Raw genomic sequence first — 25292 nt, forward strand, 5'->3', positions numbered from 1 at the left:
GGAAACCTTGCCTTCCAATTATTCGATGAGGCGTGTTAGGTCGGGGCCCAAGCGTTGCTGCTGTGCAAAAGAGCTGGAGCATATGCGTCCCAGGAAGGCGTCCTCGTCGTCGTCCGGCGGCGGTGCATCTACAGGGGCTTGTGACAGGCAGTCGTCGTCAAAGCGCTTGCATCTGGACTTGTATATGACAATGACCTCAAACTTCTGGAGGCGCAGGCTCCATTGAGCGAGGCGGCCCTTGAGAGGTGGCCAAAGGGGCCCCTCAAACTGGCAAGCCATCCCAGTGCGGGGTGATCGCTGACCATCTTGAACGGTCGTCCGTACAGGTAGGGGTCCGGCACTTTTGTGCTTCAGCGATCCCTCGGGCCCAACCCACTGTCAGAAGCTGTATCTTCGGCAGTGAGCTGCGCAGAGCAGCCTCCCATCACTCCTGATGTCCTGACCCTTGCCACGGGGGCTTGGGTTTGTTTGGGCAGTTCAAAAATATGTTATTAAAGTCGGCTCTGGAGCTAGGACACAAGTGGCAGTTAGAGGAGGTTTCGCGGGGGCTTATGATTGAAAGAAGGAAGGGGTCGCGACTGTGGTCGTTTGAAGCCAGCGCCAGAAAAGCTGGTCGCTTTTTGGAAGAGATTTATGCGGTGGAGGGTAGATTAGGCAGGAATTTCTATAAAACAAGGTGAGGACGTGAAAGTTGAGAAGTGGATCTCTGGATCTGTGGGACGAAGGCAGGTGGTCGCTTTCAGCCCGGTTGACGAGTGCTCTGGATCGGGTGTGAGCGGACGCGTTGTCTGGGTGTTCGCTGGGGCCAGTGACCCAGAGGAGGGTGATGAGGCGATTTGGTGGGGGGATGATGCTAGGATTTTTGCAACCGGGCAGTGGAGTTTGTGATTGCCATAATTGTTAATTGCTGTTAAGGAGTCAGAGAAGGTATAGTCAGCCGAGGAGTGCGCGATAGCTAAGGCTACTGCTGCCTCTTCTGCTTCCAGAGAATCTACAAATTTTGAAAGGACGCTTTAACTATTGGGTTGTGGAATCTGTCCACTACAGCTAATGCGTAAGCTGGTCGGTCTGAATATTCGGCCGCGTCTACGTAAACAGCTGGAGCATGAGGAGGATAGTTCTTGTGCAAAGTATTGGCTCTATCTTTCCGTATCTCTCAATCATGCTCCGGGTGGGAGTTTTTGGGAAGAGGCGGAATGTACAGATTATCACTGAAAGCAGCGGGAGGAGCTCGCGTCACCGCGGTACTGCCTGGGAGGTTTATTCCAAGTCGGCGCGGGAGAATTTGGTCGCTTTCGGCATCTGAGTGTCTATGGTTCTGACTTACGAGGTGCGCTTCTACCAGCGCTCTCAGGGTGTTGTGCATCGCTAGTTGAAGGAGTTTCTCAGTGGGCGTTGATTTAGGGAGAAGAATAGCAGTTTTGCAGGCTGTGCGGATAAATGAGTTTCTCGGTCTCCATGGGTGTGAGGTAGAGGTAAAAGGTAGAGTAGGTGATCCTGCATAGACAAAAGGCTTGAATGCGGCGACGTGTGCCTGCTTCCTTCATTCATTGGCGATACGCTTAATTAGTCACGCTATATTGAAAAGCGCAGTACGAAATAATTTCATGTTCTCAGCGTTGGAGCCATTGTAAGAAATATTGAGAGATAAAGTTTTGATTCTATTGACCCTGCGGATTGGTGTGTCGTCTAGAGTGACTCGAATGTCAGGGGGGGACCGCGTTATTTTAGGTTCATATCTAGGAGCACAGATTTAGCCGCCAAGCAACACAGATCAATGCTGCTGGTATGCGTAGCAACAGTGTCAGAGGCCAACTGGAGCTTGGGTTTGATTTCGCCATGGTTACCGGTATTGACCCAGATGGTGATGTCATCCACGCACAAGGAGTGGTATATCAAATGAATTTTGGCAAGAACGCGCGCTAATAGGATAAGAGTAATTTTTAAAAAAACGGGGGGGGGGGGGGGGCAAAACTGCTCCCTGGGGTGTTTCCTTGCCTCCTAGCGTGAAAGGGTAAGTTTTGACTGTGCCTAATTGTAGGCGGACAGATCTGTTGCTGAGAAAGGCAGCAACATAGTCGTGCGTTCAAGAGCCCACGTTTAAGTCGCTCAGTGATTGTAAAATGGAGGAGTCGGCAACATTATCAAAAGGCTTCGTTAGGTCCAATTCAAGGAGAGCTGTGGTAATGTGAGGGAAAACAAGATTTAGCACATCCGCCTTAAGTTGTAACATGACATCTTGAGTTGACAGCCCTGCTTAAAAGCCAAACACGGTGGGGGAAGAGTTGGTTTTTCTCCATGTGGCAGTTAAGTCAATTTAGGATCTCATGCTCCATGCGTTTACCGGTGCAGGAGGTGAGAGAGATGGCTTTCATATTCTTAAGGTCTAAAGCCTTGTTAGGCTAGGGAATGAAAGTTACCTTAGCTTATTTCCATTTCGCGGACAGAGTGCCCTGCTCCCATTGTTGATTCATGCACCTAGAGAGAGCGCCTAATGATTTGGTGTCTAAATTTCGGAGCGCCTTGTTAGTGATTGCATCGAGACCTGGGGTGAGGTGGTGCGAAGCCTGCCCAGGGCAGCCCATATCTCCGCCTCTGTGATGCGAGCGTCCAATAATGAACTTGGAGTTCCTTTGTAGATCGGTAATGGTCCCTGCTTTAGGTCGGGGAAGTGTTTGGCTTTAGGAGCTGCTTTAAGGTCTTGCCCTTGTTTCTCCACCTCGTGCAGAAGTTTGGTGATTTGTTTATTATTTTCCGACCGACAGGAACATGGGTTTAACATATGGTGGAGGAGGGACCCCGAGTTCTTCATGTGTAGAGTGCCATCTAGTCGGTTGCATAACTGATTCCATTGCTGTGACGAAAGCTTAGTCGCGGGTTCGGTGATGAGCTGGAGCGTTTGCGCCATTTTCCGTTTTAATTTGCGACTATGCTTTTGTCTGAGCCATCATTTCTAAAACTTTTGATAGCCCTCCCAGAGGTGGAGTAGCCTGCTGTCTACTGGGCCGCTAATATGTTGTGCCGGGGCTAATTGTTTGCTAAGAGCTACGTCCCATTGGAGCTTAGAAGCCGAGTTCAATAAGTCCTGAATTTCCGTTGCCAGGTTTTGGTCTCTAATCATGCGAAACTCGTCCCAGTCTACAATAGGTTTACGGTCGAACTGTGGCCGTAAACTGGTACACGGCAGTGCAATTGGCTGTATGTAATGATCGCTGCCGAGGTTGATTCCCGTGTGAGTCCAGTTAGCTTGACGGTCGTTCTTAGTAAAGGTAAGGTCCGGGCTGGTATTTCTGCTCACACTGTTGCCAATGCGTGTGGCCAGCGTGCAGTTAGTGACTAGGGTGTACCTGTTTCGCTGAATGTATAGAGAGAGGCTGGTGCCCTTGCGAGTGTTCTTATTATATCCCCAGTCTATTTGTGGTGCCTCAGAATCAACCGTTACCACTGCAGAAGCGGAGGCTGCTATTTGGATTACCCTGTCAATTACTTCAAATACAGCAGTGAAGTTATCCCTAGTATGAGAATAGATATTTAAAATAAAATATGTGACTTTTCTTTTACGATGCGGGAGGAGCTCGAGAAGAGTGCAGTCGGAGTAGAGGTCGGAGAGACCGTGAGCTATATACACGATATTTCTCTGGATATATGTGGACATATGTGCTAGATAGCACCAATTCTAGACCGCATTACGGCGATGGCATGAAGAAGCCTGAAACTTTAGTAACTGATTCTGCAAGTCGTATCGGACGCAAAGACCATCGCCGAGGCGGCGCAGCCACCTTCGATATTCTAAAAGGTATACCTGCACGGTTGTATGGAGAATTCGTACCGCTTAAATTAGCCTCGACATTCGAACGTCGCAGTGTAGGGAAAAAATGCCCCGTGCCGTGACTTCAGCAAGAACTGTGGCACGAGTACCGTAGGAGCGCTGTACTGTATTTTGCCAAAGTCCGGGTGGACTTGCGCCCCAGCGAGGAAGAGGTAGAAGGAAGGACTATGCAAAGATGGTTCGCAAAATTAGAAGAAACGACGCAATGATGCGTTGCGGCACGCTTCGCTCGAGGCGTGGGTGCCGCTTGATCCTAGATTTAATCAGGAACACTCCGGCGAAGCGCGCAAGCGCCATATGGCGCGCGCTCTCAGCTGCAACAGCAAGAGGGATCCTGGCGCGCAGCTCGCAATAAAAGTCTCGCGAGCGCACGGTGCACCACACAGAAGAGCAATATTTGCAAAGAAACAAATAGACAAACTTGTCGTAGAGACAATAATTACACAAAGAAGTCAAACTCTAAAACTCGCGAGAAACAGAAAGACACCATTTTGAAAGCTCCCTTTGGTGCTGCATGTCTCGGGAGTACAGTGTCCGGGGGAAGGAGGGAGACGGCGCGAATTTGAAGAGCGCCAACCGGCTCGGCTGGTGGAGCGAGCACGCACAGCCGGTCAGCGTTTTTCACGCGCACTGGTTTCTCTGTGTGTTGTAGCGCACTCGATATATATATATATATATATATATATATATATATATATATATATATATATATATATATATATATATATATATATATATATATATATATATATATATATATATATATATATATATGGCAGCCGCCGTGACGCGCTCACTGCACCTCAGTCGTGATGCGACGGAGGGCGGACAACCTTTACGTCTTTTGTTTCGTTGACTACGCAGAGACACAATTTCGGGCCCCGCCTCCGTTAGGGACCATTTGAAACGATCCACTCTAACGGAAGATTTAATTAGGTCATCGATTTTCTGGTGCTGCTACTGCGCCACTGTGGGAAGTTAGCGGACCATGATGTTTTACTGCAGCTGGGTGGCTGGGGGAGCGTACTGTTGGGAACGAAACAAAGAGTTGCAAAACTTGCTCAGGGAGAAGCTAGGAGTGAAATGCTGGAAAAAAAATATCTGGCTCACAAGAGAAGTGTTTGTTCCGGATGGAATTCTTCGTGTACAGATTTATATGTTCTCGATCAACTTTTATAACTTTTATGACGGCCAGCTAAGCAAGTGAGCTAGCATATCTGGGACGCTCAAGGTGTAGACGTGAACCCAAGATTTAAGTGCCTTTGTTTTCTTCTGATGGTTTTCAGGAGTTTTCGACAACACCTACTCGTTGTTAATATGGTGCCGGACAATAGAGAACGAGCACAGAAAACATTAGCATTAGCACCGCCGTGTATCTCGGCTCCGGACTCCTTTTAAACGCGACTAGAAACTTTCAGACAGCCAGAATCCTTTCCTGCAAGCAGTTCTGAATAGTTTAAAAAGATGTGCATGGTCACTGTGTTTCGCGCAAATCCAAATCGTATATCGGCGACGGAGAATACTCACTCAACTTGCCCTGCTAGGAGGAGGAGGAGGAGGAGGAGGAGGAAAGGCAGGGAGGTTAACCAGAAGAATAGCCGGTTTGGTACCCTGCACGGGGGTAAAGGGTTGAGGGGAGAAAATGATGAAGGAGGAAAGATAGTTGCAGGAAATTAAAGTCACTTTGCAAAACCACAGCGTTCAGTGAAGTCACAGCCTATCGTGCAGGCCAGAAGTCGTCGAAAAGCGGAGCAGTGCCATGGACGCCTTCACCGCCGACGACCGCCCCGGCCAGTGGCCGATAATCTTCGTTTCCGTCAGTGGGCGCAGGTCTAGATGCTCCAGTGCACGGCAGAGAGACTGTCTTTCGGCGCTGTAGGCAGGGCATTCACAATGAATGTGGTCTATAACCTCATCACACCCGCAGATGGCGCATGCAGGGCTGTTAGCCATACCTATTAAGAAGGAGTAGTGCTTGGTGAAAGCTACACCAAGCCATAGGCCACACAATAAAGTAGCTTCACGTCGTGGTAGGCCGGATGGAAGCCGAAGCTTCAGATCTGGGTCCAAGGATTTTAATCGCGAATACGAGAATTGACCTGAATTCAACGCGGCAAGCGTGATGCCCTGTCCTGCTAGTGTGTATGATAAAACCATGCACCTAGAAAAAGATAAAAATAATTGCAAATCTCTCTATAAAATGCATGGAGTGCACTTTTTAACCTCGAAAATTGCTTTCGAGGCTAGTATGCGGCATATATTTTGATTATGGGCTCGGAATTCATTAGTTCGGAGTGTATGAAACAAGTGACACTGCATATGCCATACGCAAACGCACTAAGCGGGGCGACGATACTACTGCAGAGCTGTTCCCCAGGAAGCGCTACCTACTCTACTGAAACTGCACTGACTTCGAATCAAAACAAAGCACAAAGCCGCATGAGGCGTCTATGAAGTACCGTGCTCTTTGTTGCCTCAGCATCGGCCTTGCTTCACACGGCTACCTCTTTTACGTTCGGGGAGAGTATTAGCTACAAGTAGCTTTCCGCGCCCAGCAGAGGTCGGTCTCATGGAACATCGCTCACGCTTTGCATCCTTTTGCTACTCTCTTAGAGCTGCGTTTTCCCCTACAGTTCACGACGGCCTTCGCAGCGCCACATTGTCAACCTCGCGACGTAAACACCTCTTTGTAGGCGAAGCTGCATAAACTGGACAGAGACTGCAAAGTTTACCGCTAGATGGCGCCACCCTCACTATTGGACAGACTTATCCTTCCCGAGGCACGCATAGGCGAGAAATCTGGCGGCTGCACACTGAGTTGCTGCTGGAAATTTTGCGCTTGTAAAACATTTATTGCGAATAATTATTTTTGCATTGATGAAGACAACATTGCTGGAAGGCTAACGAACACAGCTCAATGGTGAAAGGTAAATTCATCATAATTTGTTCCGCTTGAAACCACGCTACGTTTTGAAACGTACGACACGCGTAAGCTAACCGAAGTGGAATAACACGTGTGGTCCAAATGCATACACACATGCGAAGCAAAAATGACTGTATGGATGCTTTACTCTTTCTCGTTAGTGCGTCGGTTATGAAATCGCGGTATGTTTTCTTCAGAACTGAACCAATTCCCAAGTAAACAGGTTCATTTGAAGTGGTCTAATCTTATCTATGCTTTCTTCAGAGCTGAACTAATTCCCACGTAAAGAAGCTCATTTGAAGTGGTTTAACCTTATGAGGAGAAAGTCAACTAGGTTTTTGCATTAAATAACAATGGTGCTTGTCTGGCACCGTGTATGAGATCGTTGTGCGTCGTTGTTAAATATTTACAATAATGGAATCTACTTCTCATGAGAAACCAGAAATTCACAAGAGAGGAAGTGCTAACGCCCTGCGGATGCGTGCACAGAGGTAAGCTAAAGGCAGATAATTAAAGTGCCTCACCGGGCAAAAGGCACTGTGTTGGCTGACGTGAGCTTCGTGTCAGCATTACTGGCTGCTGTCTTTTTTCCTCTTCACTTGTTAGGAAGAAGTGAATATATTTGTAGCCTAGTGGTGGAAACGGATTCCATTGTGCGCCTCACATAATTCTGCTGTATATCGATACCCTGAAGTAAACTGCAACTTCATCACCATGCCCTGATTCTGACCTCTTTTTTTAACTTGCCGAGCTACACTACATTGGCTGCAATATTTCTATCCGAGTTTCAGCGAATCGAACAGCTCTTCATTTCCCTGTTTTGCTTCAACAATAAAGTTCGATATAAGGGATTCTTATGGCTTTAAGAGTCCCACACAGATCCGACTTTGGCCGACAAAGACGTCAAGGTTTCTCAGAAAACAAATTACTGTGCAACCACGAACTGGAGTCAGATTCACTTGCCGCCCGTGCTGCGCCCCCTATCAACTAGAAAACGTAATCGAGTATAAAAAACACATTACACACTTGGATTCGCAGTCGGTCCAAAGCTTGATGAGCTTCGACAAAACATAACACAGTTGTCAACTAGGCCCCAAAGCTGCTTGTAGATCTAGTGCTTGTCGTCGTGAGTGTACCACATGCCTTGTATACAATGGCCTCTTTTCGGTTTCGCTCTCTTTCATGCTGTGATCTGCCTGTTTTGTTATGTTTTTCTTTCAATGCCGTACCTCTTACCCTCAGTCAGACCTTGTATTATTTGCTCCCATTTCTTCCGTGCTTTCGTCAACGGATGACTTGAGTAGGGTAGTAAGGAGGTCATCCAGCCGCACTAAATAACGAAGTTATGGCTCTTTGTGTACACAGCGTAGCCTCTGCTCAATTCCTCGCTCCACTGGTTTTATGCTATGGCCGCCTTGCCGTTTAAGTGCGCTTTCATGGGCGCCAGCAAAACTTTTATCCTTCACTGCCCGTTCCGTACATTTTCTTCCTTTCAGCGCCGAGTGCGGCTCTCGTTTCCGCGGGACTCGCTTCGGCGTACTCCGCTTCTCTCGTTCTGCACGTACAACTTGTTCCGTTTCAAATCGCGTTGAGGGTCGCTCGTCCAGCGTTCGAGAACGGCGATCTTTCAGCTGTTTGGTTGTTTTTTTTTTGTTTCTTTCTCTGCTTTTTATCGGTGCTTCGCGGATTTATCGGTTCTCGTGGGGAGCGACAACCGGACACGACGGCCGGAAGAGTGCTTCAAGTTTGCAATTGATGGCGCATTAGAAGAAAAGCAGCCAGAAGAAAACCCGGGACATTAAACACGCCTTCGGGCGAAGCCCTCCCCCTCTCTCCCCATGCTCTTGAGTGTCACGTGTCTGCGTAGTTTCATTGTTTCGTTTTTGTTGTTCGTCGCTCCTTTCCGTTTCCGTGCTATATTTCCTTCCTATATATATATATATATATATATATATATATATATATATATATATATATATATATATATATATACGTGTCTGCGTAGTTCCATTGTTTCGTTTTTGTTGTTCGTCGCTCCTTTCCGTTTCCGTGCTATATTTCCTTCCTATTTATATATATATATATATATATCTTTGTTTTCCTTTTCCTGTGATACAAGCCATCGGGCTTATTGCTCCTACAGGGGTTAGAGTAAAGCGATAGCGGCGGCTTCATCGGAAGCCTACAAATAACGAGGTTGCCATCATATCGTTCCCTCCTTGGCTTGCTTGCTTGCTTCTCGGTTCAATGGCGTCATTATTCTCCGGAGCAGTGGTCGACGAGAGCTGCTGAAGGATGGCGAAAAAGGAACAAGGACTAGCACGGGACGTAAGCATGGCTCATAAGTGCACGGGGACACGAGATGCAGGTAAAAGACAAATCCCACCACTGATTACCTGGTCCTTATCGCTGTCAGCGTGTGGTGTGTCCAACTCAGGCTTCTATTGACAAAGATTCTCTCAAGCATCGTTTTAAAACCTCCTTCCAAGCGAGTAAATGGGCTGATGCACGGAAAACTAGCGTTCTGAACCGTATGGCTCATATTTCGACATCGCTGATATAAAGGTGCAGCGCAGTCATAGCGAAAAAATTAAGAAATGGTATAAACAGTAAGCTTTAGAGAATATTTATCGGCAGTTATTATTTTTTTTGTAACAAATAGAGGGCTTTGCCATAGTTTTTGTTTTTCAGCTTAAGAATAGTCGCTTGCTGGACTTTCTTCGAGAGTCCAGTGTGTGTGTCTATATTTGTAAATGATACTTTATGCCAGCAGGCACTATCGAAATAAGAAAAATAAGCATAGCCGCTGGGCGTTAGCTATCATTCTCTTTGGGGCTGGCCCTCAAAGAAATGCGCTTAGTTCGCTCACCTGGCCGAAGCAGTGAAAAATACGACAAAAATGTCAAATACCTCCGGGTTGAAAGAGTGGCAGAGATAGTTTCTTGGATTGCTTGCTATTACGCTAATACACAATTTCAGACTACGACAACCCTCACCAATTGGAACTCCACATTCGACTTCACCCTCCAACGAGCGTGTAGGATCCAGTCGACACAACCAAGGTGCTGCTAGGTTCGTGATGGCTTACCTCATCCATACCCTACAGGTTACTATTATTATATTTGCTTTTACAACTGCACCTAGCAATAAACACACTTCATTAAATCTCTGAGTATCCGCTTCCACTGACACAACGCTCGAAACACGTGTCTTCTCGACTATCACTGTTATGCAAGCACGCGTACAAAGGGTAGGCAGACTTTAATTCATGAAGAGCGTAGAGAGACTAGGCTGTAGCTTGCAACAAATCTTGTTGTGAAAATGCGTTCACTTAACTTGATATGAGTTTCAGCATCAGCTGGTAGGACGGTCATGTTGTGTGAGGTGCTCAGTGGGTGGTTATGGGGATGTGTAATGAGTTTAATGGTACCCTGGTGACACATAAAGAACGAAGTGGTGATAGTTGCTCCACACGATGATGTGATTTGATGACGCAGGCACGCGAGATAGTCGACGGGTTTCGCGGACGCCGCGGCTTCTGCGCTGGTCCCGTGATGACATATTTCTTGCGGTATAGGTGATCTGTGTAAACAAATCCATTAAGATTTCACTCTGCATAAGCTGGCAGCCCATTTTACATATGCGATGGTTGCTCAATAAAAACTTAGGATCACTGGAATATCTCTCAGCGTTTTTCGCTAAATCTTGCGACTCCACTATTTTCTACAACATGCCACATTAATCTCGCTATAATGCGGTGACAACAATATTCATTGAAACATGAGATAATATTTCATCGCCCCCAAGTGTGCTGGTTGTGTGACCCACGGTGATCTAGCGTGAACAACTCTACGCAGTTAGGTTTTGCTTGCGGCTTAACAAAATGGCCACAGAAACATATGCCGATTTAAACCGTGCATATAGGGGGGACGTTATGGCTTGTTCGACTTTTTCCCGGTGTATCAAGGAGGCTAAAGAGCGCAGGGGGGCCCTGAATTGCAGGGTGAGAATGGTGCGCCTCTTCCAGCCCTTTCTGAGGAAACCATCAGTACAGAGGTTGTGAGGACCAAACAAATGGACAACCCACTGTCAGGCAACTTGTCGAATACCTCAGAATTTCAATGGAAAGCACCACAAATTGATCCAGAGGTGAAGTGTCAAAGCACTAAGTGGGTTGAAAAGGGCCAGACTCGATTAATGGAGGCTAAAGTGCGAAGATAGGCAAACAAGGCAACGGTAATTACATTGTTTCAGCACAAAGAAATGGTCTACACCCATGCAGTTCCCACAGGCCAGACATTAAACGCGGGGTAGTACATAAGTGTTTTGGATACACTGACGAGAAAATGCACCTCTCTAAACAAGCCCGAACTTCTGGGTATTCGAAACTGCACCTTGACGATGCATGGGCTTATGTTGCGAACACAAGGACCTGATTTCTTGCTCGGAAAAACAACGCAACAATGCTTCACCCACTCCATGGTCCTGACTTGGCGCTCCGCACAGGTACCATAGCCCTTAATGAAGTCAGAAATAAAATTCCAGTAGGGAAGGGCGTCAGGCAAGGAGACACAATCTTGCCAATGCTATTCATTGATGAGAAAATACATGTCTCTAAACAGGCCCGAATTTGTGGGAATATCGAAAATTCACCTTGACGAGGCATTGGCTTATGTTGCGAACACAATGACCTGATTTTTTGCCCGGAAAAACAGCGCAACAATGCTTTACCCACTCCATGGTCCTGACTTGGCGCTCCACACAGCTACCATAGTCCTTCATAAAGTCAGCTATAAAATTTCATTAAGGAAGGGCGCCAGGCAAGGCGACACGACCTGAATTAGGAACAGTTGGGGATAATAGTTAATAAAGAATACCTAAATAATCTGCGATTCGCTGATGACATTACCTTGCTGAGTCACTCGGGAGATGACCTGCAGACCATGATCAATGAGTTATACAGACAGAGCAGTACGCTGGGTTTTAAAATTAACATGCAGAAAACCAAAGTAATGCTAAAAAGTCCAGCAAAGAAACGGCAGTTCACAATCTGAAGCGAGGTGCTGGAAGTGATAAAGGAATATTCCTTAGGGCAGGTAGTGACAGCTGATCTGGATCATGACACGGAAATTACCAGAAGGATAAGAATGGGAGTGGAGCGCATATGGCACGTTCTCTCAGATCATGAATAGCAGGTTACCAATATTTCTCGAGAGAAAAGTGTACAACGGCTGTATCTTACCGGTACTCACCTACGGGGCAGAAACGTGGTGGCTAACGAAAAGGGTTCAGCTTAAGTTAAAGGGACTATGCAACGAATAAAAAGTCACTTGTAAATGTTTTTAATGCTTAGAAAAGATGCTAAGAATAATTCACACCAAGTATGAGTCTTCAGAACTGAGCCGGCAATTTATTATGAACTTTTAAAATCCGTCTTTTTCAAAATTCGCGGGCCGATTGGTGTACTCGTAGTGACCGATTTTGGAACTAAAATCGTGGAACAAAGACGTCACTGTACCACGACGTCGCCAGGCCACCACACGCTCTCATTCGCTGGGGCCACAGCAGCCACTACGTCACGAGCACACTTCCGGTAGCCGTGAAAATCGTCTGCTCGTGCCGCCGCGCGAGCCTCTCGGGCAAGCGCGAGCCAGGGATTGCCTTCGCGCATATGGTTTCAACTTTCCTCTGCAGCCTCCTTCTGTCGGGAGTTCTGGAGCCACTCGCATGGCTCTTCGTGCGCACGCATAGGGCTCGATGCCCATCGCGGCTGTAAAAGCGAGCAGTCGCACCTCGAGGTCCGGGTTTGTTACTGCTAATTACCACAGATGACAAGCAAAGAAACCCGACGCGCGCCGCAATCCAGGAAGGAGCAGAGACCGGAGAGATGCCGCAATCATGCCGCCGACGCTGCTGCAGGGGGGCTAGGAGCGACAACCGGAAGTTTCAAAATAAACGTCAGCGGATGACGTATTCATGGGTGGGGCCCAGTCCCAGACCTCTTTTCTTTATTTTTTTCTAGTGCTCCTCGTGTACGAGTTGAGGGGGGAAGGAGGAGCGCCATTTTTAATCGTCTATATCTTCGCTGTTATTGATGCTAGCTGAAAAATTCTTGCACTGGGTGACGAGTGATCGAATGCCTATCTCTCGTCTGCTTTACGTAATCTCAATTGATTTATTGCATAGTCCCTTTAAGGAAAACACAGCGAGCTATGGAATGAAAAATGATAGGTGCAGCGTTAAGATACCGGAAGCGGGCAGAGTGGGCCACAGAACAAACGCATGTTAATGGCATCATAGTCGAAATCAAGAGGAAGAAATGGGCTTGGGCAGGGCATGGAATGCGAAGGAAAGATAATCGCTGGTCCTTAGGGGTAACGGAGTGAATTCCAAGCAAGGGAAAGCGTAGCAGGGGGCGGCAGAAAGTTAGATGGGCGGATGAGATTAAGAAGTTTGCGGGCATATTGTGGGCGCAGCTGGCAAAGGACAGGGTTAATTGGAGAGGCATGAGAGAGGCCTTCTCCCTGCAGTGGGTGTAGTTAAGCTGATGATGATGATGATGATGATGATTGTGATACAGAGCAGAGTGTATTCGAAGCTTTGAAGGTTGTTTCCAAGCAGAAGGGAAAAAATGGCTCCGCCGGTGTTTTCTAGGAATGGCAGAAACGTTTCGACAAGTTCATTTACCTCAAAGAAGACAGCTTTCAAGCTGGAAACCGTGCTGATGAGAAATTCTCAGAAATAAATGTTTCATATAATTAGCCTCAGTCTTAACTGAGCAACACACGTATAACGAGGTAAATGCGTATAAGAGCGCCAGTTGCTTGACTGCCTTCCTTTCCTGGTTCTTTCAGGTCTAGCTGGATTGTTCCTTCATTGGGGTGTTGTTTTACAGCCACAGCTGTTAGGCGCCCGTCCCTGGCTTCGTCGTCGGCGTAACCGGTGGGTGCGTTAATGCCACGGTCACGAGACATTCACGTGAAATTCTGTCACCTGATTTTGTCACGTGACCTCACGTCAGGATCAACCTGGGCCGCATAAGCCAACGGGTGGCTCTGTTTGGAGCAGCTGCCTTCCAATGCAGGGTTGCGTCACGTGACCACTATACTAGTGCGCCAGGAATATATCCCCAAAACTGAGTCTAAACTGCCACCGCTTAACATCGCGTTACACAGTCGTAACCGCACTGTGTTTTTCATTGTGGCTACACAGCTTATAAAAGAAAGCTCAGGGTGCAACCTAGAAAAACTAACCATTCAAAACAGTCATATCTTCTTTCTCTTCCGCAGCGTGGGAATGACGTATACAGATTTCTACGATACCCCAGCCAGGACCTGGAACCACGAGAACACAGTTTGCACATTCTAGAAAGCTCCCGCGTCCTCACACATATCCCTTATGGCATGCCGATGCGGGAGTTCTGGGTGACGACACAGCATGACGGCAACGCAAACTTGATTTGCCGAAAAAATTCTCTCACCTAAATATCATTCTAAATATGGCACGCAGGCCGGACATCAAACTTAAGCCCGTTATTTCTGGAATCACCTTTGCTAAAACTAAAAGATTACTAAGAAATGCACACACCTGACACCCATTTCTTGCATAAAATCACAAATAACGCATTCACTCGGGGCCTAGTCGTTTGTATCAAGTCGGTCTCTGTGGATTTCAAATAACCTCCCGTTTCAAGGCGGCGAAAACGCGGCAGTCGCGCAAAGCGAGACCGCAATCAGCACCTCATTTTTTTTTTCTCTAAGAATCGTAACCCGTAGATTCGTCGCCACCAATCTGTTCTTCCACATTAGCCGGCGCATGCGCACATGCATTCCGGCCCGCTTTAATCCTCTTATACAGAAAGTTGTTCCTCCTGCCTTTCCGGAAAGGAACGTCCTCGTCTTTTCCTAGAAATCTGCGTCCCGAGGCGATGATCGACCGGGACGTTATGCCAGGCGCGCATACCGAATCCGAAGCTCCGTCGGATGTGTCAGATCTCAAATCTCTGGCCAGAACCTAAAATGCATTGGATATAAAAAGAGAAAAAAAAAACAAGCAAACGAAGAAGTTGCTGGTGAGGAGCGCTCGCGGGGCAGAATCGAGCGAAACTTGGACAGGCACGTCAGAAGGGCAGCTCGAGACTAACCCACGCCTTCCGAGATAGCGAGATAGAGAGAAAGAAATGAAAAAAAAAATAAATGATTGAAAGAGAAAAGAAGAAAGCGGAGAGTGGCTGGGGAAGAGACAGGCGGGAGGCGCTGCGCATGGCGAATCATGATAAAAGAAACAAGAAGGCAGAAAAAAGGGGGGCAATATGTAACTCCGAAAGCAGTATCGCAAGACAGAGTGAAGAACGAAAAGATATAGTTATAGGAGGTGTGCCGAGAACTGCAAGTGGCCGGGAGGAGTCTGGGATTTAATATGAAGAGACGTCGCCTTTCCATAAACTCGCGAGCGAATCGGGAACTCCGGACGCGTATCCCGCCATCGACAGTTTTCTAAAAGATTTCCTGCCGAGCCATCGCGGCGCAATTGCACCGGCCATAGTGTGCTTCGTCTCTTCCCCGCGCGCGCGTCCCTCCTCCTTCTCACTCACACCGGCCCGTCGCCAGCTGTTGCGTTCTCAAAATCGGATCGCACGTTCCGATTTTTTTTTAACACTCGTTTCCAAGTTACTTTTTTTCTCTTCTTTTTCTTCTTCCCGTCGGCATCGCGCACGTGAGCGCATAGACATCTGGTTATTTCTCCGCATATCTACTCCGTCCGCCTACGGCATTCATTCCGTTTTACGGAGGATCTTATGCGTATAGCTTCGTCTTGTTCCTCTTCTTCCTCTTCTTCCTTCTGCTTCTTTCGTTCTATTTTCATTTTTCTCGTAGCATGTCATTGTTTCTCGCTTTGGAGAACGAATAACGCACACTTCCGACAAGATGGGCACCGCGTTGCGGGCGTTGGCTTGCAAAGACCGAGCTTCCAGTAAACATGGGCTGCACGGGAACACGACAGATCGCGATTCAAATCGCGGCCGTGCAACTGGAGCTTAGCGTGCGAGGATGTTTTGATGGTGGGAAATAAAGAAAATAAAAACGCCTTCATTCATCAAAGATATCTCTTGCTCTCAGGAACAGGTTTAATGAATAGGGTTGCAGCGTGGTCTTACTGTTTAAGTAGAACGTGTTGTCGGGCTAGTTGATGCAATACTTCAGACACGGTAGTTGCGCGACACACACACACACACACACACACACACACACACACACACACACACACACACACACACACACACACACACACACACACACACACACACACACACACACACACACACACACACACACACACACACACACACACACACACACACACACACACACACACACACACACACACACACACACACACACACACACACACACACACACACACACACACACACACACACACACACACACACACACACACACACACACACACACACACACACACACACACACACACACACACACACACACACACACACACACACACACACACACACACACACACACACACACACACACACACACACACACACACACACACACACACACACACACACACACACACACACACACACACACACACACACACACACACACACACACACACACACACACACACACACACACACACACACACACACACACACACACACACACACACACACACACACACACACACACACACACACACACACACACACACACACACACACACACACACACACACACACACACACACACACACACACACACACACACACACACACACACACACACACACACACACACACACACACACACACACACACACACACACACACACACACACACACACACACACACAAGGTACAGGACGTGCGCTCGTCCCGTGCCCTGTCTTGTGTGTGTGTTTGTTTCGCGCAACTACGATGCCTGAACTCTTGCTTTTTAAAGCGCTAACACTCAAGCCTAGATTCACGGAAAGGTATGACGTAGATTCGCGCAGTTAGATCAAATTCGAATTAGGTGCGCAAGAACTGTGTGGCCAGTGTTTTGCATTGTTTGTCTTCTTTATATCGAAGTCACGTCACTTCCGGACTGTTGATAACACTTCATTCAAACGAATAGGCAAATTTTATGACCTACGACGCATTCCGGTCCCATTAGCCAGCGGCAAAAATCCTTCTCCAACCATGGAGCCCGGCACTTTCCTCTCTGCGCTTCCCGCCGGGCACCCATGGGTAAGAATTTTCGAGACACTTAGGCTGAGTCTTTAAGGGTATAATGTGACAGCGTTAATGGGTTCCGTCAGCTGTTCATTTTTCCAAAGCACACACAGACGCTGTTTCCGCTTTGTGATGGATGTGATAGATCACACGAGATAAATATAAAGCGCCGCTTGAACCAAGTCGTAAGAATGTGTCCCTTTTAGACAGTTTTCTCATGCAATAAACAATAAAAATGCGTGCCTGGCCAGCGGTAGCGTGTCTAACTCGCAGAATGAGGATCGGAGGTGCGATTACGGACTAATTAGTTAATTTTTATTTTCAGCGAAATTCATTTACTTTAAATATTTACATGCCCTAATCACGTTTTGAGTCATATTCCGACCTTCTAACCAATAATTTTTTAGTCTTTTATTCACTGTTCCACTTCGCTGCTCCACGTGTGACGTAGCCACCTTTTTGACCAGCCCGAATATTTCGGTTACAACGACCACCACAATACCACCACCGAATTTCCTCCGGAACGGGAGCCTTACACTATGGAGTAAAACTGCCCCTTTGAGCGCGCGCCTATAAAATGCACCTCTCAGATACGAGTGCAGCGCCTCCCGAGTACTTAGAGGATAGACCAACCATTATGCCACCGCTGGAGTGGCCTAGACAGGGACACAGTGTCTCAGTTCTGAGAACGTCTCCATTTCTACGTGATCAGCAAGCAGCTGACGGTGGAAGTTGAGATGAAATTAACACCAGCTGATGACTGACTTAGCACCGATTTGTTTATTTAGTGACAACATCGCTTCAAGGTTAGTGTACGCATACTTGTCGCGTAGTCACGTGACCTGCCTTCTTGTACCCACATGCACTCACAGTAAACTCTATCAAAGTTTAGTGCAGTATATAGGAGAGTCATTAACATACAGCAATGTGAAACCGGGAATTGTGATGAGCACTGAGCACACTCAGTGGACAGCTTCGTTGCACTTAGAGCCCACAATGACAAGGACAACACATTTTAACTCACTGGATGCTTGTGTAAGCTCTGCTAACAAGAAAAAAACGCGTTTATTTTCTTTCTTACGAAATGTTTTTTTTTTTGTGGGAGGGAGCCGTTAGGCCCTATCAGCGTACTGCAGCAGTCATCAAGCAGCTCTGTGAGGCTTCATTTCTTGGCTCATTTACGAATCTTTTTGACGACATTTTGTTTTATGATGGCAGTATTTTGTCCATCAAGAGATGTCCGTCCTTCGGCGTTTAGAATTTTGTGTCATAGTGTTGGCGCAAGAGCGCTTCGTAGGACATGGCGGAATATAATAGCTTCACCGATGTGTTGACGCTTATGTTAGAGTACGCTGGCTGCCTTGAATCAGGGAGCCAAAAGTTCTACATGAGTTCACAGAACAACAGAAGAAGGGTCATGCTGCTAAAACATTCGAGAAAACCTTGAAATTGTACTTGTGACTTGATTTCTAAAGTGCCCACTCTCCACGCATGGTCTCCTTCGCTAGACTGGAGGTTCGCACTACGAAACTGCATGGATGCTTTATCAACCAAGTTCAACGTTCTTCCATCTTCCTTGCTCCTGTGATGTGATGTGAAAAATTATATTTCAAGGGTTCATGGAGCTGACTGGTATGTTGGTAGAGTGCTGGACTTAGATATCGAAGATCACAACCCGAAGTGTTGGTTAATAATCGGTAGCTTTAAGATGGTATTTTAAAGGCTCATGTGTCGCACTGCAAAGAGCGCATCGTCCAGCTAGTTCCGTTCCATCGGCGAGAGCTTCAGTAAAGCTAAGCTTAATCCTGATCGTGCGCAAAGCTAAAAGGAGAAAAATGGGGCATCATCTAGTGAATTGAATCAACGGTACCTGTCGCTTTGTAACCGCGTTTTGAAGCTTAAATGCAAACTTGCAATAAAGAGTACCTTCCTCCACAGAATGCCATGAATAGCTAAATAAAAGTTAAAAGCTAGAGAGAGCTAGTAATGCCAGTAATGCCAGTTGATGGGTGGTCGTTCCGATAGTGCAGGTTGCGAGTTGGAAGCCTTCTCCTCCATTAAGTCTATCGTCAGATGGAATATGCACCCAAAACTAATGCCCAATTTTTTGCTTATTAATCGTCGTCAAGGCGAGATTGAGTCAAAGTGATAGCCATACCAGTTATTTCTAGTTAATATGCCGAACAGCACCATGGCTACAATACCGATCGGTAGGAGCAGTTTGAAGCCAGCGGCTCTAGTTTCAAAAAGCGCCTCTACATTTTCACGTAACTTGCACGAAATGTGCAAAGCACGCCGCACTAACTGCCGAAGATTGCTGGAATACGCTACCAGATTGCGAACAACAGCCTTCTTTCTTAACCCATTAACTACGCAATATCGCGAACCTGCTAATCTCAATTATTTTATTATTCAAACCTTAGGCAATGATGGGAGCATCAAAGTTCGAGAACAGATAAGTTACGAAAATTTCGTTTATTAACTTTGAGGCGAGAAGGCGCTTGTATTGATGACACCACGTTAGTGCTGTAATGAAAAGCACCATTCGCAGTGTAATGGTTTATGGTCGGCGTGGTAATGTTATTTGGATATGAAAACAGGATGGAAAGCATACGAACTAAAGGAGCTGTGGAAGGCAGCCGCGACAGTAAAGTTAGTGGTGGAATTTTTCCGTCCCAAGTTACTCTTCCAGGCGCAGTTTTGGAGAAGCTACGTGCAGCCACTTGCGAACAAGACAAAATACCGCTGTTTAACAAAGAGAAGGCCGTTCTATCTGCTGAACGCATGATAACTTCCGGCTTTGGCATCTAAGCGAGAGATAAATTACCCGCGAAATTCGGAAGTTACTGATGCGTGATAGGCAGCCGCTGTTTGTATGCAAATCATTTCTTCAAGAGGGCAATAAACCAATATCTTTGCGCGCTTCCGCAGTCACCGCACAACAGCTAAAGAATGTATAAGCGGCTCCAAAGCTAGATGTGCGTTTAATTCGAGCCGAGGACGTTTCCATTTCTCTTCCACTTCCGTTCTTTCTCTATTTTTTGTCTTTCCCCTGCCTTTCTTCATGAGCGATTTCATTCGAGTGACGCATGGAAATCATTCCGGCCATTTCTTCCGGGCGAGTGGCTTTAAGCGGCCTTCGCTCTGGCATTTCATTCGAGTCCCGCTTGCATGAGCCTTCTCGTGGAGTTGGTCCTCTTTTTTCGATCTCGCTCTAGATTAAACCCGTATCCATGGAGAATGAGCGCGATACGATGGAATGAAAAGGAAGTATCAAAAAAAAAGAAGTGAGATGTAGGATAATGCAGAAATAAAGGGCGAAGCTAGGCGTAGCACTGGAGATAAGGCGATACCGTCGGAAACGAACGAAAATTTTCCTGCGGCACACTTTACGAGGAAAAGCTTCGAAATGGCGGTACTGAAGCGAATGAGGGCTCCAGAGCCTCTAAAACTATCTTCGCATTTTCGCGCACGTGCCATGGTTTGAGTGCCGCGCTTTCAAGTTCTCTGTCCCCACACGCGAGTGTCAGATGTGCGCCTTGGTCGCGTAAACTACAATTTCCGCGCACCCAAGGGACACTGCGATGGAGGCTGAGGGCTTTCACTCGCTCTCTCCAAAACCGCTTTCGCGTAATTCTTTGCGCGAACGGCAATTTTATCCTTGTCTCGCATTTGAGTCACGCTCCTGTACTTAAGGCTGAGCCAGGGTGGTGTGTGCGTCTTAGACCGACACGCAGCGTCTCAGCCACGCGATGTCGTACAAGCTGCAGTTAGACGAGTGGAGCCCAGCACGGACCATGACGAAGCGATGAAATTCCGAGGCACGTGTGGTTGTGTGCTACTAGCTGCTACGTTTCCGCATCACAAAATAAACATAGGAAATGAGGAGGCGGGTAATCTTCCCTATTTCATGTGTTTTACCCATAATTTCCACTTGTCAGCTTTTCTGGTCTCACACTTTGTTGCACTTTCGTGTTCAATGCGTTCGGAAGTTTCCTATTACTAGCCCGCTTCTAGGAGCCGTATCTGCAGTTACAAGTGCAAGTGCATGCGCGAATTCAAGTGCAAGTGCAAATTCTAATGCAACTGCAAATTTAATGTGAATGCAAGTGCAAGTGCAAATTTCAATGCAACTGCAAACGGAATGCAACTGCAAGTGCAAGTGCAATGCGAATGCAAGTGCAAGTGCTTGTGCAAGTGCAAATGCGAATGCAAATGCAAATGCAAATGCGAATGCGAACGCGAACGCAAGTGCAAGTGCTAATACAATAACAATACATAGATTAACTCGCAAGTTCCAGTGGATGCAATTCTACATGCTCAAGAAGTTGGTGTTACGGTGAGGGATGCTTTGCGCTAGCGTACTAACTTGGGCCGGCTGACAACAGCATAGCTCTGCCTGTAGGAGTGGAAAGTGACGTCATAGACGAATGGGTGTGCAGAGTACGGTGTACGTTTGTTTCTTGCGCTTTGTTGATAGTTTTAACGCAAGCCCGTCACTTTTACAAGGGTTTCGCGCTGCCTAGTTCAGTGCACAGAATTTTACAAATTTTACATTGTGGTAGCACTGAGCGTGCTTACAATGAGAGCTTCCTTATAATGTCACGTGGGAGTTTTTTGGATAATGGGACACTTTTCAGATATATACATGTCTGATACGCTTTATAGCCTAGAGTAACTGGTTAAGCTGCAACTGTCAAACGCAGCAGAAGTCTACGATGATTAGATAATGTTGGGGTAACAGCTCAATGGCACCGTGATGCAAAGCAAACTCGCCCAACAGCTGGTGCTTTGAAGAAATAGATAGCTCAGCATTTTTAGTGAAGTAAAACGTGTGACTTGAATACTTGACTTAAAATTGCCAGTGCGAGATACATCACTAAGTCACTTCTTTTGCTGTCTGGTGTAATAAGCGGTCGTGAAAGATCGCTATTTGACGGTCGGTGGAGCAAGCCAAGCTTGTGCGAAACCTTAAAGCTTGCGTAAAACGAATTTGATCACTTACACAAGTTAGGTGGTGGGATTTCGTCAAAATTTACGATAGGGATGATTTGTGAACTTCTTTTCTCTATCGAGGTTGTGCATGTTTATGCGTGTAAACATTAATAATAACTGGTTTATGGGGAAAGGAAATGACGCAGTATCTGTCTCATATATCGTTGGACACCTGAACCGCGCCTTAAGGGAAGAGATAAAGGAAAGAGTGAAAGAAGAAAGGAAGAAAGAGGTGCCGTAGTGGAGGGTTCCTGAATAATTTCGACCACCTGGGGATCTTTAACGTGCACTGACATCGCACTGCACACGTGCGCCTTAGCGTTTTTCCTCCATAAAAACGCAGCCGCCGCGGTCGGGTTCGAACCCCGGAACTCCGGATCAGTAGCCGAGCGCCCTAACCACTGAGCCACCACGGCGGGCGCGAGTAAAACACAGTTACCCAAATTAGCCTAGGAAAAAAGCAATCTCGCGGAAATCACTTTGGCTTCCCTTTAACTCGCCTTAACAGCTTTGAGAAACAATTCCTATTGATAGTAAAAACAACACCAGGCGGGGCAAATGTATTGTCACAAGTTTTTCAGTAGGTTCACAGGTTTGCCTGCAATATTTTTGTGGTTTCCATAGTACACAGTGTCACCAAAGGACCTACTTCAAAGCGATACGGTGTCAACAAAGAATGAAGTTAAAATGAAGGCTGAAATTAAGGCAAACATCAAGAAACTCATTATCATCCCTGTTACACGAAGCGGTTATAAATTCTGCCAATCGATGCTAAGAAAGCTTAAATCACCAAACAGAAAAATGCCTGCATTAGGGTGTTTTGTTTTGATTTCACCTAGTACGTTATTGAATTTACGAGGGAGATCTTGGCTGGTATCAGGGGGTATATAGCAAACGCCAACCAGAACTGACTGTGGTGAAAAATGGAATAAGACTCATAATATTTCGATGCCTGATGAATGATTGTAAGAGCCATAATATTTCGATGTCTGATCAAAGATTGATGGCTGTGCATGATAGTTCCTGTATGGTTGCAATAAATTTGCGGTCGTGGCGAAAAAACCAAATTTGGCAAATCAGCGAGAAAGTTCTTGTCAGAGATGTCAGTGTTTAGCGATGTTTCTGGAAGACGATAAGACCAGATTGGAAACGATGTCTCGTTTTGACATGAAACTACGGATGTTGGTGAAAATCGCTGACAAGGAAAGTGTGGGATGCAGTGTGCGTTTCGAATGGTTCGAAGGGGCAAGGGCCTTGTCAAGCTGCTTGTAGCAGCTTTTTTGCTCTTGTCCCAGCATTCCTTTGTTACATGCGGAAGAATGCTGAATAAAGATTTGATTTAATTTGATTTGATTTGATTTGTACGGAAAGTTGTTGACGGGATGGCTGCAATTGTATTTCTTTTACAGTATGCGATGCATCGTCAAATGTGTAACGCTTTGCTCCTATGTGCAAAGTTTTCAAATGCAACGCGAATTTATTTGTTGTTGATCGCGCATAGGCAACTACCTATTGTCGAGTGTTACGGATTGCAGGAGAAAAGTTTTCGCCAATGCTATCATCTATTCCTTTAAGTTTTTTTCCGGAAGAGAGGATACGTTTTTTAGGTTTGAAGGATTTGAATTTTACAATGATTGGCCTGCTGCGGTCTGTCGAGTGACTCCAAAGACGGTGAGCGCGCTAGATGATGTTAGGGTGAATGGAAAAATCTATATGATTACAGCAGTGGTTAATGACTTTTTTTTTGAATCCGCAAAACTTTCAGAATGGAATATTGCAAAATATGAGGTTGTTACGGCGGGAGTGATTTTCGGCATATTATACACGAGTTTGAAGATGTGATGGCAGAGTTGAGTGGCAGCTATCAATTTTCAGCTTTATTCTATCTGCTCTTTTATCACTGGCAACCACAGTCTGTGACGTCACGGATGGTAGCCAAAAAGTAGTCTTCTTTGCTCTTTCTACAGGGTGCCGGGGCTGGTCAATCGCAGGCAGGCACAGAAATGGAAATGGAAGAGAATATTAAAAAATACCTTTCCTTAATTCAATTCACTAAGGTGCGTTTTCATCAGCCATCCTTAAGCTGAAGCTTAAGAGTGTCTGCTCGGCATTCTCCTATAACCCTATCAGGCTCTATGTACATATTTGTGCGCATATAGAGGTCGCGGTCATTCTTCAGGTTGCTCGAGAGTAAGAACCGATTTCTTAGTTTGAGAGGAAATTATCATTCTTCATTCAAGAGGCCGCTCTATCAAGCCAGCTAGCAAGAGTAGCGATAGTATTTCTCATACGAGTAAGTTTGGCTGCATGTTGTATCTTCTTTTTTCTTGCTGTTATAATCCTTTTTTAGTATTCCAAAAATAAGTCTATCCTCCAACAATTGCTCCACTGCTTAGTTCACAAAACCTGATGTTTCGTTGTTATGATTTTTGACTGGTGTCACACTGTGTGCTAGATTTGAGTAAACGTCCATAGAAAGAATCCTGCGTCTGCTAGAAAAAACTCTGCTATGTCAGTTCAGCTAAAAAAAAGCCTCTTTCTATAGATAAAATTGTTTTCGCAGCCCGTTCTCTAACTTTTCCGGAAGTTCACCAGAAAAAGTTTGGCACGCAATTTTGTCGCTTTCTAGAGATTCTCATGGGATTCTTATAAATGAGCAAAAACAAAATCTCGACAATTTTAATGAATTATTTTGATCTGTTTTTAGTATATTAGAAAATTACCTGGATTTGAAATTTGCTTACCTCCACTGCTCCAATGATCAAATCAGATCATTATTGAACACGGCATATTTAAACTTCTCGCGAATATTAATGTAACTTAGTTCTGTTGACCCAATAAAATACTAAATGCCTTGCTTACGAACTGTGCAGAATAGGTAACTATGTACTTGTTTAGGCTATCTTCAAGGTGCCGAAATGGGTCACAGGCATTGAAAAATTACATGCAGGGAAGAGTTCATCCAATTGACAAAAATAGAAAGAAACACTATATAGATAATTATTACTTCTGAGTGCATACCTTTCCGAACTTCATTTTTTGGAAACCTAACAGATGATACTTTTATGAATTTCGCTAAAAATTTTCACAAAGTTTCTCGCAAAATGTTGGTTTTTAAAATAGTAATCGTATAACAAGCAAAAACTAATTAGATTTTAGAATATTTGACTAATCATCAGCAAATCCTAACTTTTGGTGGTCATTTTTTCTAAAACCCTGTCTGTTGACTTCGGTGCAGCTTAGGATTCGGTGCTTATCCGTTCTTGTTGTAATTTATATTGACACCATCACAAAACGTTATC

General features: G+C 45.9%; 1 pseudogene; it reads right to left on the reverse strand.

Moving 5' to 3' along the window:
- Window positions 1-262: 262 nt before the first annotated feature.
- Window positions 263-11233, reverse strand: LOC144129859 (uncharacterized; annotated as a pseudogene).
- Between the last annotated feature and the right edge of the window lie 14059 nt (window positions 11234-25292).

This window comes from Amblyomma americanum, chromosome 4, assembly GCF_052857255.1.
Source record: "Amblyomma americanum isolate KBUSLIRL-KWMA chromosome 4, ASM5285725v1, whole genome shotgun sequence".
In the NCBI taxonomy this organism is placed as follows: Eukaryota; Metazoa; Arthropoda; class Arachnida; order Ixodida; family Ixodidae; genus Amblyomma; species Amblyomma americanum.